The 18865-nt window shown below is 45.4% G+C and overlaps 1 long non-coding RNA gene across 1 annotated transcript; it reads left to right on the top strand.

Moving 5' to 3' along the window:
* The first annotated feature begins 9536 nt into the window (after positions 1 to 9536).
* Positions 9537 to 12140, top strand: LOC123484550. The gene is made up of 3 exons (XR_006658571.1): positions 9537 to 9548; positions 9932 to 9996; positions 12069 to 12140. It is a non-coding gene; the product is annotated as an uncharacterized LOC123484550 (long non-coding RNA).
* Positions 12141 to 18865: the final 6725 nt, after the last annotated feature.

Genomic DNA, 18865 nt, shown 5'->3' with positions numbered 1-18865 from the left:
AGGAAACAGCACCTACAGGTAGCAGAGGAACAGTGTTAGGATGAACTGACTGGAGGGAACAGCACCTACAGGTAGCAGAGGAACAGTGTTAGGATGAACTGACTGGAGGAAACAGCACCTACAGGTAGCAGAGGAACAGTGTTAGGATGAACTGACTGGAGGAAACAGCACCTACAGGTAGCAGAGGAACAGTGTTAGGATGAACTGACTGGAGGAAACAGCACCTACAGGTAGCAGAGGAACAGTGTTAGGATGAACTGACTGGAGGAAACAGCACCTACAGGTAGCAGAGGAACAGTGTTAGGATGAACTGACTGGAGGAAACAGCACCTACAGGTAGCAGAGGAACAGTGTTAGGATGAACTGACTGGAGGAAACAGCACCTACAGGTAGCAGAGGAACAGTGTTAGGATGAACTGACTGGAGGAAACAGCACCTACAGGTAGCAGAGGAACAGTGTTAGGATGAACTGACTGGAGGAAACAGCACCTACAGGTAGCAGAGGAACAGTGTTAGGATGAACTGACTGGAGGAAACAGCACCTACAGGTAGCAGAGGAACAGTGTTAGGATGAACTGACTGGAGGAAACAGCACCTACAGGTAGCAGAGGAACAGTGTTTGGATGAATCACAGAATGTCACTTTGATATCATAAACTTCTCCACATGTAAAGATGAACCTCATGTCTTTACCACAGTGATCACAATATCACAATAATAAGATAACACATCTAGTCAACTATAAAACTACATCAAGAAACCAGCTATCATCCAGCTATAAGGCCCAGTAAAACAAGTTACTCACATAAGAATGCAATCAGAGCAACACACAGCCTGTCCATCTGATGGTCTGATGGTGACTGTCAGAGAGTAGCTGGGTCTTTGAATAACAAGGTCTTTGCTGCGTATTTCCGTGTTCATGATTTGACATACTTTACCATGAAAGGACATACGAGCAGCGATTGGTTCGATCGAGTGGAAAGTTTTCAGCTTGTGGTCCTTTTCTCTGAAACCCATGTTGTGACATGAAGAGGAGGGTCTAGCATCGAGGTAAACAGGTTTCACACCAACATGACGTCAATGGAAAATATTCAGCTTTGAGGTGTTCACCTTAGATAGCAACACCTTAAGAGACCTATAGACACTCTATGAAGAAACAAAGACACATTTTGATGACTGAGTTGACCTTTAAACCTTGAAGAAAATACATTTATACAGAGGCTTAAAGTAGGTCTATAGGACTTTATACCTGTAGTCAGAAAGTAGGCCTAATGAAAGACCCAGCTACTCTGACCCTGTTACTGAAAGACCCAGCTACTCTGACCCTGTTACTGAAAGACCCAGCTACTCTGACCCTGTTACTGAAAGACCCAGCTACTCTGACCCTGTTACTGAAAGACCCAGCTACTCTGACCCTGTTACTGGAAAGACCCAGCTACTCTGACCCTGTTACTGAAAGACCCAGCTACTCTGACCCTGTTACCGACAGACCCAGCTACTCTGACCCTGTTACTGACAGACCCAGCTACTCTGACCCTGTTACTGAAAGACCCAGCTACTCTGACCCTGTTACTGACAGACCCAGCTACTCTGACCCTGTTACTGAAAGACCCAGCTACTCTGACCCTGTTACTGAAAGACCCAGCTACTCTGACCCTGTTACTGACAGACCCAGCTACTCTGACCCTGTTACTGAAAGACCCAGCTACTCTGGAACCTGTTACTGAAAGACCCAGCTACTCTGACCCTGTTACTGACAGACCCAGCTACTCTGACCCTGTTACTGAAAGACCCAGCTACTCTGACCCTGTTACTGAAAGACCCAGCTACTCTGACCGTGTTACTGAAAGACCCAGCTACTCTGACCCTGTTACTGAAAGACCCAGCTACTCTGACCCTGTTACTGAAAGACCCAGCTACTCTGACCCTGTTACTGAAAGACCCAGCTACTCTGAACATGTTACTGAAAGACCCAGCTACTCTGACCCTGTTACTGAAAGACCCAGCTACTCTGACCCTGTTACTGAAAGACCCAGCTACTCTGACCCTGTTACTGAAAGACACAGCTACTCTGACCCTGTTACCGAAAGACCCAGCTACTCTGACCCTGTTACTGAAAGACCCAGCTACTCTGACCCGGTTACCGACAGACCCAGCTACTCTGACCCTGTTACTGAAAGACCCAGCTACTCTGACCCTGTTACTGAAAGACCCAGCTACTCTGACCCTGTTACTGGAAAGACCCAGCTACTCTGACCCTGTTACTGAAAGACCCAGCTACTCTGACCCTGTTACTGACAGACCCAGCTACTCTGACCCTGTTACTGAAAGACCCAGCTACTCTGAACCTGTTACTGACAGACCCAGCTACTCTGACCCTGTTACTGAAAGACCCAGCTACTCTGACCCTGTTACTGAAAGACCCAGCTACTCTGACCCTGTTACTGAAAGACCCAGCTACTCTGACCCTGTTACTGGAAAGACCCAGCTACTCTGAACCTGTTACTGAAAGACCCAGCTACTCTGAACCTGTTACTGAAAGACCCAGCTACTCTGAACCTGTTACTGACAGACCCAGCTACTCGGACCCTGTTACTGAAAGACCCAGCTACTCTGACACTGTTACTGAAAGACCCAGCTACTCTGACCCTGTTACTGAAAGACCCAGCTACTCTGACCCTGTTACTGACAGACCCAGCTACTCTGACCCTGTTACTGACAGACCCAGGTACTCTGACCCTGTTACTGAAAGACCCAGCTACTCTGACCCTGTTACTGAAAGACCCAGCTACTCTGACCCTGTTACTGAAAGACCCAGCTACTCTGACCCTGTTACTGACAGACCCAGCTACTCTGACCCTGTTACTGAAAGACCCAGCTACTCTGACCCTGTTACTGACAGACCCAGCTACTCTGACCCTGTTACTGAAAGACCCAGCTACTCTGACCCTGTTACTGAAAGACCCAGCTACTCTGAACAACAGGAAGTCAGTGTGGGTTTTCCTGTGTACTGAGTGTGTCTTTTCAGCCAATCAGTGACTAACTCTTATATGAGTACTGTAATGCCAACATCATAATATCAGACTTATCAACATTAGTAGTGGTCAATGTATGTATCTGTTTACATGAGTGCACATATATGTGGATATATTGGAGTGTGTCCATATAATTGTATATCATGTATAGTCCTATGTCTGTGGTTGTTCTTTACTCAGCTAGTGCTGCTGCTCTGTAGGGGAGGGGTTAAGGGGGGCCTGGGTTTCAGGTCTGAGGGGAGGACTGAGGGGTTAAGGGGGGCCTGGGTTTCAGGTCTGAGGGGAGGACTGAGGGGGTTAAGGGGGGCCTGGGTTTCAGGTCTGAGGGAGGACTGAGGGGTTAAGGGGGCCTGGGTTTCAGGTCTGAGGGGAGGACTGAGGGGTTAAGGGGGGCCTGGGTTTCATGTCTGAGGGGAGGACTGAGGGGTTAAGGGGGGGCCTGGGTTTCAGGTCTGAGGGGAGGACTGAGGGGTTAAGGGGGGCCTGGGTTTCAGGTCTGAGGGGAGGACTGAGGGGTTAAGCGGGGCCTGGGTTTCAGGTCTGAGGGGAGGACTGAGGGGTTAAGGGGGGCCTGGGTTTCAGGTGTGAGGGGAGGACTGAGGGGTTAAAGGGGCCTGGGTTTCAGGTCTGAGGGAGGACTGAGGGGGTAAGGTGGGCCTGGGTTTCAGGTCTGAGGGGAGGACTGAGGGGTTAAGTGGGGTCTTGGTTTCAGGTCTGAGGGGAGGACTGAGGGGTTGTTTTCAGGTCTGTAGAAACCACAATGTTTCCATCTACTTGACACGTGATGTGTCAACTGCTTGGCCAGCCACTCTGTACCTTCTCATAAGTGTGTGTGTGAGCGTGCATGCATGCTTGCGTGTTTGTATGACTCTATTATTATCTAATAATATGTAATATTTCTCCAGGTATGCATGTGGTATCAAGTGTAGTATTAACAGGCTGTATGAGGGACCAGATAACAGATAGATACTTTATGATGTTACTTTGACTGAAACAACAAAGTCATTCAGCTGTATCAACACCTCTAAGACTCAAGTCATGAGGTGTGACTTCCTCATGTGGTGTGGGTCCATCTCAGTCTGGATGTGTTCTATATCTGGAGTCTAACATTACCCATCAGACCTTGAGATGGACTAGTTCAAGTCAAGAGGTGTGAACTGTTAACATGAGAGTGCAGGGCAGTAGTTGTGATTGTATCCTTTATGGTTGTGTGTACCTGTCATACTAACTGATATCTGCTTCAGAGACCCAGCTACTCTGACCCTGTTACTGAAAGACCCAGCTACTCTGACCCTGTTACTGACAGACCCAGCTACTCTGACCCTGTTACTGAAAGACCCAGCTACTCTGACCCTGTTACTGAAAGACCCAGCTACTCTGACCCTGTTACTGAAAGACCCAGCTACTCTGACCCTGTTACTGAAAGACCCAGCTACTCTGACCCTGTTACTGACAGACCCAGCTACTCTGACCCTGTTACTGAAAGACCCAGCTACTCTGACCCTGTTACTGAAAGACCCAGCAACTCTGACCCTGTTACTGACAGACCCAGCTACTCTGACCCTGTTACTGAAAGACCCAGCTACTCTGACCCTGTTACTGAAAGACCCAGCTACTCTGACCCTGTTACTGACAGACCCAGCTACTCTGACCCTGTTACTGACAGACCCAGCTACTCTGACCCTGTTACTGACATACCCAGCTACTCTGACCCTGTTACTGAAAGACCCAGCTACTCTGACCCTGTTACTGAAAGACCCAGCTACTCTGACCCTGTTACTGAAAGACCCAGCCACTCTGACCCTGTTACTGAAAGACCCAGCTACTCTGACCCCTGTTACTGAAAGACCCAGTTACTCTGACCCTGTTACTGACAGACACAGCTACTCTGACCGTGTTACTGACAGACCCAGCTAGTCTGACCCTGTTACTGACAGACCCAGCTACTCTGACCCTGTTACTGACAGACCCAGCTACTCTGACCCTGTTACTGAAAGACCCAGCTACTCTGACCCTGTTACTGAAAGACCCAGCTACTCTGACCCTGTTACTGAAAGACCCAGCTACTCTGACCCTGTTACTGAAAGACCCAGCCACTCTGACCCTGTTACTGAAAGACCCAGCTACTCTGACCCTGTTACTGAAAGACCCAGCTACTCTGACCCTGTTACTGACAGACCCAGCTACTCTGACCCTGTTACTGACAGACCCAGCTACTCTGACCCTGTTACTGACAGACCCAGCTACTCTGACCCTGTTACCCAGACAGACCCAGCTACTCTGACCCTGTTACTGAAAGACCCAGCTACTCTGACCCTGTTACTGACAGACCCAGCTACTCTGACCCTGTTACTGAAAGACCCAGCTACTCTGACCATGTTACTGACAGACCCAGCTACTCTGACCCTGTTGCTGACAGACCCAGCTGCTCTGACCCTGTTCCTGAAAGACCAGCTACTCTGACCCTGTTACTGAAAGACCCAGCTGCTCTGACCCTGTTACTGAAAGACCCAGCTACTCTGACCCTGTTACTGACAGACCCAGCTGCTCTGACCCTGTTACTGAGCAGACCCAGCTACTCTGACCCTGTTACTGACAGACCCAGCTACTCTGACCCTGTTACCGACAGACCCAGCTACTCTGACCCTGTTACTGACAGACCCAGCTACTCTGACCCTGTTACTGACAGACCCAGCTACTCTGACCCTGTTACTGACAGACCCAGCTACTCTGACCCTGTTACTGAAAGACCCAGCTACTCTGACCCTGTTACTGACAGACCCAGCTACTCTGACCCCTGTTACTGACAGACCCAGCTACTTTGACCCTGTTACTGAAAGATCCAGCTACTCTGACCCTGTTACCGACAGACCCAGCTACTCTGACCCTGTTACTGAAAGACCCAGCTACTCTGACCCTGTTACTGACAGACCCAGCTACTCTGACCCTGTTACTGAAAGACCCAGCTACTCTGACCCTGTTACTGACAGACCCAGCTACTCTGACCCTGTTACTGACAGACGCAGCTACTCTGACCCTGTTCCTGAAAGACCCAGCTACTCTGACCCTGTTACTGAAAGACCCAGCTACTCTGACCCTGTTACTGAAAGACCCAGCTACTCTGACCCTGTTACTGACAGACCCAGCTGCTCTTGACCCTGTTACTGACAGACCCAGCTACTCTTACCCTGTTACTGACAGACCCAGCTACTCTGACCCTGTTACTGAAAGACCCAGCTACTCTGACCCCTGTTACTGACAGACCCAGCTACTCTGACCCTGTTACTGACAGACCCAGCTACTCTGACCCTGTTACTGACAGACCCAGCTACTCTGACCCTGTTACTGAAAGACCCAGCTACTCTGACCCTGTTACTGACAGACCCAGCTACTCTGACCCTGTTACTGACAGACCCAGCTACTCTGACCCTGTTACTGACAGACCCAGCTATTCTGGACCCTGTTACTGACAGACCCAGCTACTCTGACCCTGTTACTGACAGACCCAGCTCACTGCTCTTTCCTCAGACCTGAAACCCAGGCCCCCCCTTAACCCCTCCCCTACAGAGCAGCAGCACTAGCTGAGTAAACCACAACCACAGACATAGGACTATACATGATATACAATTATATGGACACACTCCAATATATCCACATATATGTGCACTCATGTAAACATATACATACATTGACCACTACTAATGTTGGTAAGTCTGATATTATGATGTTGGCATTACAGTACTCATATAAGAGCTAGTCACTGATTGGCTGAGAAGACACACTCAGTACACAGGAAACCCACACACTGACATCCTGTTGCAGTTGCCATGGTGATGTCTGTCTCTCTGTTTGTCTGTTTGTCTGTCTACCATTTGGCCTGAGGAAGAGAGTACATCCAAGTTATAAGTAGTTGTTCACCCATGGTGCTGCTATTCTCCTGATGATGTCACACATGTTCTCACTGAGTGCATCATATCTCTGTCTATGTCCTATTTGTTTTCCCACTAATCCTGAAGAAAAAGAGATCGTTAGATACAGAACTACATCCACAAAGATAAAGAACTACAAATGGCATAGCTCCTAAACTATAATTGACTTGAATGTACCATCACATCCTCTCCAGAGCATCATGGTTATTGTAGTTTCTGATTGTAATTTCTTGCTGCATTCAATTCAGGGTGTCCAACATTGGTGAGGCCTAGATGTGTGGTGGATAAATAATAATTTTGGGATGCCTCAATTAGCTCATACAGATCATGGTGAGGATTTACATGTTACGATTACTGGATGTTCATCATTTGATAAATCAAACATTAATACTGGCAGGTTGCAGTTATATAGGCCAACCTTAGGTCTCTGTCTCAATATAGGTCTCTGTCTCAAGATAGGTCTCTGTCTCAAGATAGGTCTCTGTCTCAAGATAGGTCTCTGTCTCAGGATAGGTCTCTGTCTCAAGATAGGTCTCTGTCTCAGGATAGGTCTCTGTCTCAGGATAGGTCTCTGTCTCAGGATAGGTCTCTGTCTCAGGATAGGTTCTCTGTCTCAAGACAGGTCTCTGTCTCAAGATAGGTCTCTGTCATAAGACCTCTGTCTCAAGATAGGTCTCTGTCTCAACAGTCTTTTCTTAGGGGGTCAAAATTGACACCAGAATGAGTGTTTGGTTCTTCATGTTGTATTTGATGATGTTGCAGCAGATTGACTTGACCAGGTGCTGCTAGTTAGGTGTTGCTGTCTACAGTGACCACCTCAAAGCTGAATATTTTCCATTGACGTCACGTTACTTTGAAACCTGTTTACCTCGATGCTAGACCCTCCTCTTCATGTCACAACATGGGTTTCAGAGAAAAGGACCACAAGCTGAAAACTTTCCACTCCATCGAACCAATCGCTGCTCGTATATCCTTTCATGGTAAAGTATGTCAAATCATGAACACGGAAATACGCAGCAAAGACCTTGTTATTCAAAGACCCAGATACTCTCTGACAGTCACCATCAGACCATCAGACCACCAGATGGACAGGCTGTGTGTTGCTCTGATTGCATTCTTATGTGAGTAACTTGTTTTACTGGGCCTTATAGCTGGATGATAGCTGATTTCTTGATGTGGTTTTATAGTTGACTAGATTTGTTATCTTATTATTGTGATATTGTGATCACTGTGGTAAAGACATGAGGTTCATCTTTCCATGTGGAGAAGTTTACGATATCAAAGTGACATTCTGTGATTCAGCTGATTTCTTTTGTTGCTCGTCTGTTTTATAGTTGACTAGATTTGTTGTCTTATTATTGTGATATTGTGGTGACTGTGGTGAATAACATCTAGTACATATTTGCCTGTACAGATGTCTATGATATCAAAATTATATTCAGTATTTCTGCTTCCTGGAGGTGTTTCCTCCAGTCAGTTCATCCTAACACTGTTCCTCTGCTACCTGTAGGTGCTGTTTCCTCCAGTCAGTTCATCCTAACACTGTTCCTCTGCTACCTGTAGGTGCTGTTTCCTCCAGTCAGTTCATCCTAACACTGTTCCTCTGCTACCTGTAGGTGCTGTTTCCTCCAGTCAGTTCATCCTAACACTGTTCCTCTGCTACCTGTAGGTGCTGTTTCCTCCAGTCAGTTCATCCTAACACTGTTCCTCTGCTACCTGTAGATGCTGTTTCCTCCAGTCAGTTCATCCTAACACTGTTCCTCTGCTACCTGTAGGTGCTGTTTCCTCCAGTCAGTTCATCCTAACACTGTTCCTCTGCTACCTGTAGGTGCTGTTTCCTCCAGTCAGGATGGGATCTCTGCAGCAGAGGTGGAGCTGAGAGTCAGACCAGGAGACAACATCACTCTCTACTGTGACTGTAACATAACTACTGGAGTATTCATTATGTGGTTCAGGAACTGTTCTCACAAGTACCAGCCACCTCTTGTTATTTCAACTAAGATTTGGCATAACCCTTTCCCTGGATATAATGTGGTGTGGAACCCCTCTAACAACTCCTATGATCTACTGATTGAGAACATCACTGGATCTGACCTGGGACTCTACTACTGTGGGACTAAGGAGTACAAGGTGGAGGATGAAGGAGGGAAAGGAGGTATTAAAAAGAAAGAGGTCTACCACTATGGAAACATCACCACTAGGATTTCACTTGGTAAGAACAATTATTATTCTATATATAGATCTTCTGGCTGTATCTTTAGTATTATTCATATTGTATTAGTATTGGTGTGTCTGGTTTCCATTAAATGTTATTTTGAATCAATCAGCCGAGGGTGATCTAAGGTCATGAAACATTGCCTCAAGATCATCTTTAAACATCCATTCAGCAGTAGAATTTCTAAGAATGTAGTTCTGTTTGTGTTTAATGTTTTGTCCAGACGTCAGTCCTCCTGAGTCCCCCTCCTCCTCTCCTGATGTAGACTGTGGACTGTGTTGGATGTTGCTGTTCAGTCTGTGTCCTGTGTCTGCTCTCCTCTCCTCCCTCCTCTCCTCTTCCTGTGTCTACTCCTTCTGCAGAACAACAGGTAAACTCACTCTCTCACTCTCTGTCAGGAGTCACTTAGTCACTCATTTATTTTTAAGTCATTATTTACAAGCTGTATATGCTTTTTTCACTCTTGTATAGCACTCTTTTACTCATTCCTTTATTTGATAAAAGTCAGTATTGTACTTAAAAAGTCAGAATACACTCACTCTCACTTAATCTGTTTTACTCTCCAACTCAATCAATCAATGAAATAATAAATCAATCATTGATCCAACCAATCAACCATCAATCAATCAATAAATCAATCAAACCTTCTTTCAAATACTCTGGTAAACTAATGTAGACCATGTTAAATAGACAGCTCAATATCAGATGTGTTCTTTACTTGTTGTTTTAATGGTGATAACTCTTCCTCTGCAGCTGCAGCTGAGACTCAGGTTCCTCTGAACAGGACTACCACCAGGGGAAGTGACAGCAGAGAGAAGGTATAGTCAGAATGTGTGTTGTAGTTCTTTGACTGGTGCCCATCTTTATTTGTAGTTCATGCGATTTGTAACCCAGTACTACTCAAAGCAGTGGCAAGTATACTAATTAAAAACTAAAGGAATAAGCAGTAAAACATAATAATATGATGAATTACTTGAAATAATCATAATGTATGATTATATATCAATAACATTAACAGATTAACTGTAAAATCTCTCTCTCCCCTCCTCTCTTCTCTAGACCATCTCCGGTGACCTTCTCCCCTACCTCACCTCGCTGATCAACTCATCCTTGACCGCTGGCCATGTCCCTTCCGTCTTCAAGAGAGCGAGAGTTGCTCCCCTTCTCAAAAAACCAACACTCGACCCCACTGATGTCAACAACTACAGACCAGTATCCCTTCTTTCTTTCCTTTCCAAAACTATTGAGCGTGCCGTCTTTAGCCAACTCTCTTGCTATCTCTCTCAGAATGACCTTCTTGATCCAAACCAATCAGGTTTCAGGACTGGTCATTCAACTGAGACTGCTCTTCTCTGTGTCACGGAGGCTCTCCGCACTGCTAAAGCTAACTCTCTCTCCTCTGCTCTTGTCCTTCTAGACCTGTCTGCTGCCTTTGATACTGTGAACCATCAGATCCTCCTCTCCACCCTCTCCGAGCTGGGCATCTCCGGCGCGGCTCACTCCCTGGATTGCGTCCTACCTGACCGGTCGCTCCTACCAAGTGGCGTGGCGAAGCTGTCTCCGCACCACGTGCTCTCACCACTGGTGTCCCCCAGGGCTCAGTTCTAGGCCCTCTCCTTTTCTCCCTATACACCAAGTCACTTGGCTCTGTCATATCCTCACACGGCCTCTCCTATCATTGCTACGCTGACGATACACAACTAATCTTCTCCTTTCCCCCCTTCTGATAACCAGGTGGCGAATCGCATCTCTGCATGTCTGGCAGACATATCAGTATGGATGACGGATCACCACCTCAAGCTGAACCCTGGCAAGACGGAGCTGCTCTTCCTCCCGGGAAGGACTGCCCGTTCCATGATCTCGCCATCACGGTTGACAACTCCGTTGTGTCCTCCTCCCAGAGTGCGAAGAGCCTTGGCGTGACCCTGGACAACACCCTGTCGTTCTCCGCTAACATCAAGGCGGTGACCCGCTCCTGCAGGTTCATGCTCTACAACATTCGGAGAGTACGACCCTGCCTTACACAGGAAGCGGCACAGGTCCTAATCCAGGCACTTGTCATCTCCCGTCTGGATTACTGCAACTCGCTGTTGGCTGGCCTCCCTGCATGTGCCATTAAACCCCTACAACTCATCCAGAATGCCGCAGCCCGTCTGGTGTTCAACCTTCCCAAGTTCTCTCACGTCACCCCCCTCCTCCGCACACTCCACTGGCTTCCAGTTGAAGCTCGCATCTGTTACAAGACCATGGTGCTTGCCTTTGGAGCAGCGAGGGGAACGGCACCTCTGTACCTTCGGGCTCTGATCAGTCCCTACACCCAAACGAGGGCATTGCGTTCATCCACCTCTGGCCTGCTGGCTCCCCTTCCTCTGCGGAAGCATAGTTCCCGCTCAGCCCAGTCAAAACTGTTCGCTGCTCTGGCACCCCAATGGTGGAACAAGCTCCCTCACGACGCCAGGACAGCGGAGTCACTCACCACCTTCCGGAGACATTTGAAACCCCACCTCTTTAAGGAATACCTGGGATAGGATAAAGTAATCCTTCTACCCCCCCAAAAAATTGTAAAGTGGTTATCCCACTGGCTATAGGGTGAATGCATCAATTTGTGAGTCGCTCTGGACAAGAGCGTCTGCTAAATGACGTAAATGTGCCCTTGAGCAAGGCACTTAACCCTAATTGCTCCTGTAAGTCGCTCTGGATAAGAGCGTCTGCTAAATGACTAAAATGTAAATGTAAATGTACCTCTCTCCCCATCTCTCTCTTGTCTCTCTCACTCTCCATCTGTGTGCCTCTCTCTCTCTCTCTCTCTCTCTCTCTCTCTCTCTCTCTCTCTCTCTCTCTCTCTCTCTCTCTCTCTCTCTCTCTCTCTCTCTCTCTCTCTCTCTCTCAGGAGGAAGGAGATCTGTGTTATGCCTCGTTGGATATCCGTCAGGGACAGAGGAGACCAAAGAAGAAGAAGAGAATCCAGAACTCTGACTTCAGTACCTACACAGCCATCAATACCAGCAGAGTGTGAGACCTATACCAGCCATCAATACCAGCAGAGTGAGAGACCTGTACCATCCATTAATACCAGCAGAGTGTGAGACCTATACCAGCCATCAATACCAGCAGAGTGAGACCCTGTACCATCCATCAATACCAGCAGAGTGTGACACCTATACCAGCCATCAATACCAGCAGAGTGAGACCTACACCAGCCATCAATACCAGCAGAGTGTGAGACCCATACCAGCCATCAATGCCAGCAGAGTGTGAGACGTATACCATCCATCAGTACCAGCAGAGTGGGACCTATACCCTCCATCAATACCAGCAGAGTGGGACCTATACCAGCCATCAATACCAGCAGAGTGTGAGACCTATACCATCCATCAATACCAGCAGACTGTGAGACCTATACCATCCATCAATACCAGCAGAGTGTGAGACCTATACCAGCCATCAATACCAGCAGAGTGTGAGACCTATACCATCCATCAATACCAGCAGAGTGTGAGACCTATACCAGCCATCAATACCAGCAGAGTGAGACCTATACCAGCCATCAATACCAGCAGGGTGTGAGACCTATACCATCCATCAATACCAGTAGAGTGAGACCTATACCATCCATCAATACCAGCAGAGTGTGAGACCTATACCATCCATCAATACCAGCAGGGTGTGAGAACTATACCATCCATCAATACCATCAGGGTGTGAGACCTATACCATCCATCAATACCAGCAGAGTGAGACCTATACCATCCATCAATACCAGCAGAGTGTGAGACCTATACCATCCATCAATACCAGCAGAGTGTGAGACCTATACCAGCCATCAATACCAGCAGGGTGTGAGACCTATACCAGCCATCAATACCAGCAGAGTGAGACCTATACCAGCCATCAATACCAGCAGGGTGTGAGACCTATACCATCTATCAATACCAGCAGGGTGAGACCTATACAATCCATCAATACCAGCAGAGTGAGACCTATACCATCCATCAATACCAGCAGGGTGAGACCTATACCATCCATCAATACCAGCAGAGTGTGAGACCTATACCATCCATCAATACCAGCAGAGTGAGACCTATACCATCCATCAATACCAGCAGAGTGTGAGACCTATACCATCCATAAATACCAGCAGAGTGAGACCTATTCCATCCATCAATACCAGCAGAGTGAGACCTATACCATCCTTCAATACCCGCAGTGTGAGACCTATACCATCCATCAATACCAGCAGGGTGTGAGACCTATTCCATCCATCAATACCAGCAGAGTGAGACCTATACCATTCTTCAATACCCGCAGTGTGAGACCTATACCATCCATCAATACCAGCAGGGTGTGAGACCTATACCATCCATCAATACCAGCAGGGTGTGAGACCTATACCAGCCATCAATACCAGCAGAGTGAGACCTATACCATCCATCAATACCAGCAGAGTGTGAGACCTATACCATCCATCAATACCAGCAGAGTGTGAGACCTATACCATCCATCAATACCAGCAGAGTGAGACCTATACCATCCATCAATACCAGCAGAGTGAGACCTATACCAGCCATCAATACCAGCAGAGTGAGACCTATACCATCCATCAATACCAGCAGAGTGAGACCTATACCATCCATCAATACCAGCAGAGTGAGACCTATACCATCCATCAATACCAGCAGAGTGAGACCTATACCATCCATCAATACCAGCAGAGTGAGACCTATATCATCCATCAATACCAGCAGGGTGTGAGCCTTGAACCATTATAGACTTAACTGGGAGGACAAGAACTTTGATGTTATTACCAGTTATTTTACTTTTTATGGAATAATTGTAACTTCCAATATCTTTCTCTCTCTCTCAACGTATGACAATGAGTTTAGAGTCATTTTATTATGGTTGAGTATTATTTTTTGACTTTATATTTATTGAAATTGATGTTTTTAAGCTTGCATTAATTTGACTGTAGAACACACCTGCATTGAATCTATCAGAGTAAAATAATATTTTCAAAACTTCAGGAAATATGGTCATATATATTTTTGTAAAGGGAACTGATATGTTTTAAATGTACCTTGAATAAATATTGATTTAGTTTAATATGATTTACTGATTTTACTTTCATTGCCGTAAGCATTTAGAATTGATTATAAAATTAGGTGTGGTGAATTATGAAGACACTGCTTGTATCAAAAACAGATAATGTGAAAGCGCTACTTGCAAGACAGATGATCCAAGACTGACGTAGTTTACCCCTATGGAACGTTTTGGTTTTTTAAATGTGCACCCCTTGGGGTCCGCAGGACCAAGTTTGGGAAATTCTGCCCTCTGGTCTCCTCAATGTTAAGGTCATACCATTCTGTTTGGAAAGGCTCCAGCAACCTTTCAGAGGTTTTTGTTTGAGGGTGTGGCTTAGACAATTAGCAGGTGTGGCTAACATATTAAGAGGGTTGGCTTAGACGTGACAAGGGTGTGACTCTAAGGCTAAGAAGGTGTGGCTTAGATGCTAAGGGGGTGTGTCTTTAGAGGAAGACAGATACTGAACAGAACCACAGCAGTTTCCATGGTTTCATACAAACACCTAGCCTATGGTTGAAGTAGACCTATAGGTCTTTATACCTGTAGTCAGGCAGTAGGACTAATGTTAGACCTAAAGTAGGACTATAGGCCTTTATACCTGTAGTCAGGCAGTAGGACTAATGTTAGACCTAAAGTAGGCCTTTATACCTGTAGTCAGGCAGTAGGACTAATGTTAGACCTAAAGTAGGACTATAGGCCTTTATACCTGTAGTCAGGCAGTAGGACTAATGTTAGACCTAAAGTAGGCATTTATACCTGTAGTCAGGCAGTAGGACTAATGTTAGACCTAAAGTAGACCTATAGGTCTTTATACCTGTAGTCAGGCAGTAGGACTAATGTTAGACATAAAGTAGACCTATAGGTCTTTATACCTGTAGTCAGGCAGTAGGAATAATATTAGACCTAAAGTAGACCTTTAAACCTGTAGTCAGGCAGTAGGACTAATGTTAGACCTAAAGTAGGCCTTTATACCTGTAGTCAGGCAGTAGGACTAATGTTAGACCTAAAGTAGGCCTTTATACCTGTAGTCAGGTAGTAGGACTAATCTTAGACTTAAAGTAGGCCTTTATACCTGTAGTCAGGCAGTAGGACTAATGTTAGACCTAAAGTAGGACTATAGGCCTTTATACCTGTAGTCAGGCAGTAGGACTAATGTTAGACCTAAAGTAGGCCTTTATACCTGTAGTCAGGCAGTAGGACTAATGTTAGACCTAAAGTAGGCCTATAGGTCTTTATACCTGTAGTCAGGCAGTAGGACTAATGTTAGACCTAAAGTAGGCCTTTATACCTGTAGTCAGGTAGTAGGACTAATGCTAGACCTAAAGTAGGCCTTTATACCTGTAGTCAGGCAGTAGGACTAATGTTAGACCTAAAGTAGGCCTTTATACCTGTAGTCAGGTAGTAGGACTAATCTTAGACTTAAAGTAGACCTTTATACCTGTAGTCAGGCAGTAGGACTAATGTTACACCTAAAGTAGGACTATAGGCCTTTATACCTGTAGTCAGGCAGTAGGACTAATGTTAGACCTAAAGTAGGCCTTTATACCTGTAGTCAGGCAGTAGGACTAATGTTAGACCTAAAGTAGGCCTATATGTCTTTATACCTGTAGTCAGGCAGTAGGACTAATGTTAGACTTAAAGTAGGCCTTTATACCTGTAGTCAGGTAGTAGGACTAATGCTAGACCTAAAGTAGGCCTTTATACCTGTAGTCAGGCAGTAGGACTAATGTTAGACCTAAAGTAGGCCTTTATACCTGTAGTCAGGTAGTAGGACTAATGTTAGACCTAAAGTAGACCTATATGTCTTTATACCTGTAGTTAGGCAGTAGGACAAATGTTAGACCTAAAGTAGGCCTTTAAACCTGTAGTCAGGCAGTAGGACTAATGTTAGACCTAAAGTAGGCCTTTATACCTGTAGTCAGGTAGTATGACTAATCTTAGACCTAAAGTAGGACTATAGGCCTTTATACCTGTAGTCAGGCAGTAGGACTAATGTTAGACCTAAAGTAGGCCTTTATACCTGTAGTCAGGTAGTAGGACTAATCTTAGACTTAAAGTAGGCCTTTAGGGCCTTTATACCTGTAGTCAGGCAGTAGGACTAATGTTAGACCTAAAGTAGGACTATAGGCCTTTATACCTGTAGTCAGGCAGTAGGACTAATCTTAGACCTAAAGTAGGACTATAGGCCTTTATACCTGTAGTCAGGCAGTAGGACTAATGTTAGACCTAAAGTAGGCCTTTATACCTGTAGTCAGGTAGTAGGACTAATCTTAGACTTAAAGTAGGCCTTTAGGCCTTTATACCTGTAGTCAGGCAGTAGGACTAATGTTAGACATAAAGTAGGCCTTTATACCTGTAGTCAGGTAGTAGGACTAATGTTAGACCTAAAGTAGGCTTATAGGTCTTTATACCTGTAGTCAGGCAGTAGGACTAATGTTAGACCTAAAGTAGGCCTTTATACCTGTAGTCAGGTAGTAGGACTAATGCTAGACCTAAAGTAGGCCTTTATACCTGTAGTCAGAAAGTAGGACTAATGTTAGACCTAAAGTAGGACTATAGGCCTTTATACCTGTAGTCAGGCAGTATGAATAATGTTAGACTTAAAGTAGACCTTTATACCTGTAGTCAGGCAGTAGGACTAATGTTAGACCTAAAGTAGGCCTTTATACCTGTAGTCAGGTAGTAGGACTAATCTTAGACCTAAAGTAGGACTATAGGCCTTTATACCTGTAGTCAGGCAGTAGGACTAATGTTAGACCTAAAGTAGGCCTTTATACCTGTAGTCAGGTAGTAGGACTAATCTTAGACTTAAAGTAGGCCTTTATACCTGTAGTCAGGCAGTAGGACTAATGTTAGACCTAAAGTAGGACTATAGGCCTTTATACCTGTAGTCAGGCAGTAGGACTAATGTTAGACCTAAAGTAGGCCTTTATACCTGTAGTCAGGCAGTAGGACTAATGTTAGACCTAAAGTAGACCTATAGGTCTTTATACCTGTAGTCAGGCAGTAGGACTAATGTTAGACCTAAAGTAGGCCTTTATACCTGTAGTCAGGTAGTAGGACTAATGCCAGACCTAAAGTAGGCCTTTATACCTGTAGTCAGGCAGTAGGACTAATGTTAGACCTAAAGTAGGCCTTTATACCTGTAGTCAGGTAGTAGGACTAATGTTAGACCTAAAGTAGACCTATATGTCTTTATACCTGTAGTCAGGCAGTAGGACAAATGTTAGACCTAAAGTAGGCCTTTAAACCTGTAGTCAGGCAGTAGGACTAATGTTAGACCTAAAGTAGGCCTTTATACCTGTAGTCAGGTAGTATCACTAATCTTAGACCTAAAGTAGGACTATAGGCCTTTATACCTGTAGTCAGGCAGTAGGACTAATGTTAGACCTAAAGTAGGCCTTTATACCTGTAGTCAGGTAGTAGGACTAATCTTAGACTTAAAGTAGGCCTTTAGGCCTTTAAACCTGTAGTCAGGCAGTAGGACTAATATTAGACCTAAAGTAGGACTATAGGCCTTTATACCTGTAGTCAGGCAGTAGGACTAATCTTAGACCTAAAGTAGGACTATAGGCCTTTATACCTGTAGTCAGGCAGTAGGACTAATGTTAGACCTAAAGTAGGCCTTTATACCTGTAGTCAGGTAGTAGGACTAATCTTAGACTTAAAGTAGGCCTTTAGGCCTTTATACCTGTAGTCAGGCAGTAGGACTAATGTTAGACATAAAGTAGGCCTTTATACCTGTAGTCAGGTAGTAGGACTAATGTTAGACCTAAAGTAGACTTATAGGTCTTTATACCTGTAGTCAGGCAGTAGGACTAATGTTAGACCTAAAGTAGGCCTTTATACCTGTAGTCAGGTAGTAGGACTAATGCTAGACCTAAAGTAGGCCTTTATACCTGTAGTCAGGCAGTAGGACTAATGTTAGACCTAAAGTAGGACTATAGGCCTTTATACCTTTAGTCAGGCAGTAGGACTAATGTTAGGCCAAAAGTAGGCCTTTATACCTGTAGTCAGGCAGTAGGACTAATGTTAGACCTAAAGTAGGCCTTTATACCTGTAGTCAGGTAGTAGGACTCATGTTAGACCTAAAGTAGACCTATTGGTCTTTATACCTGTAGTCAGGCAGTAGGACAAATGTTAGACCTAAAGTAGGCCTTTAAACCTGTAGTCAGGCAGTAGGACTAATGTTAGACCTAAAGTAGGCCTTTATACCTGTAGTCAGGTAGTATGACTAATCTTAGACCTAAAGTAGGACTATAGGCCTTTATACCTGTAGTCAGGCAGTAGGACTAATGTTAGACCTAAAGTAGGCCTTTATACCTGTAGTCAGGTAGTAGGACTAATGATATACCTAAAGTAGGCCTTTATACCTGTAGTCAGGCAGTAGGACTAATGTTAGACCTAAAGTAGGACTATAGGCCTTTATACCTGTAGTCAGGCAGTAGGACTAATGTTAGACCTAAAGTAGGCCTTTATACCTGTAGTCAGGCAGTAGGACTAATGTTAGACCTAAAGTAGGCCTATGGGCCTTTATACCTGTAGTCAGGCAGTAGGACTATTGTTAGACCTAAAGTAGGACTATAAGCCTTTATACCTGTAGTCAGG

Source organism: Coregonus clupeaformis, unplaced genomic scaffold (assembly GCF_020615455.1).
Source record: "Coregonus clupeaformis isolate EN_2021a unplaced genomic scaffold, ASM2061545v1 scaf0354, whole genome shotgun sequence".
Classification (NCBI taxonomy): Eukaryota; Metazoa; Chordata; class Actinopteri; order Salmoniformes; family Salmonidae; genus Coregonus; species Coregonus clupeaformis.
This window is presented reverse-complemented; position numbering and strand designations above follow the sequence as displayed.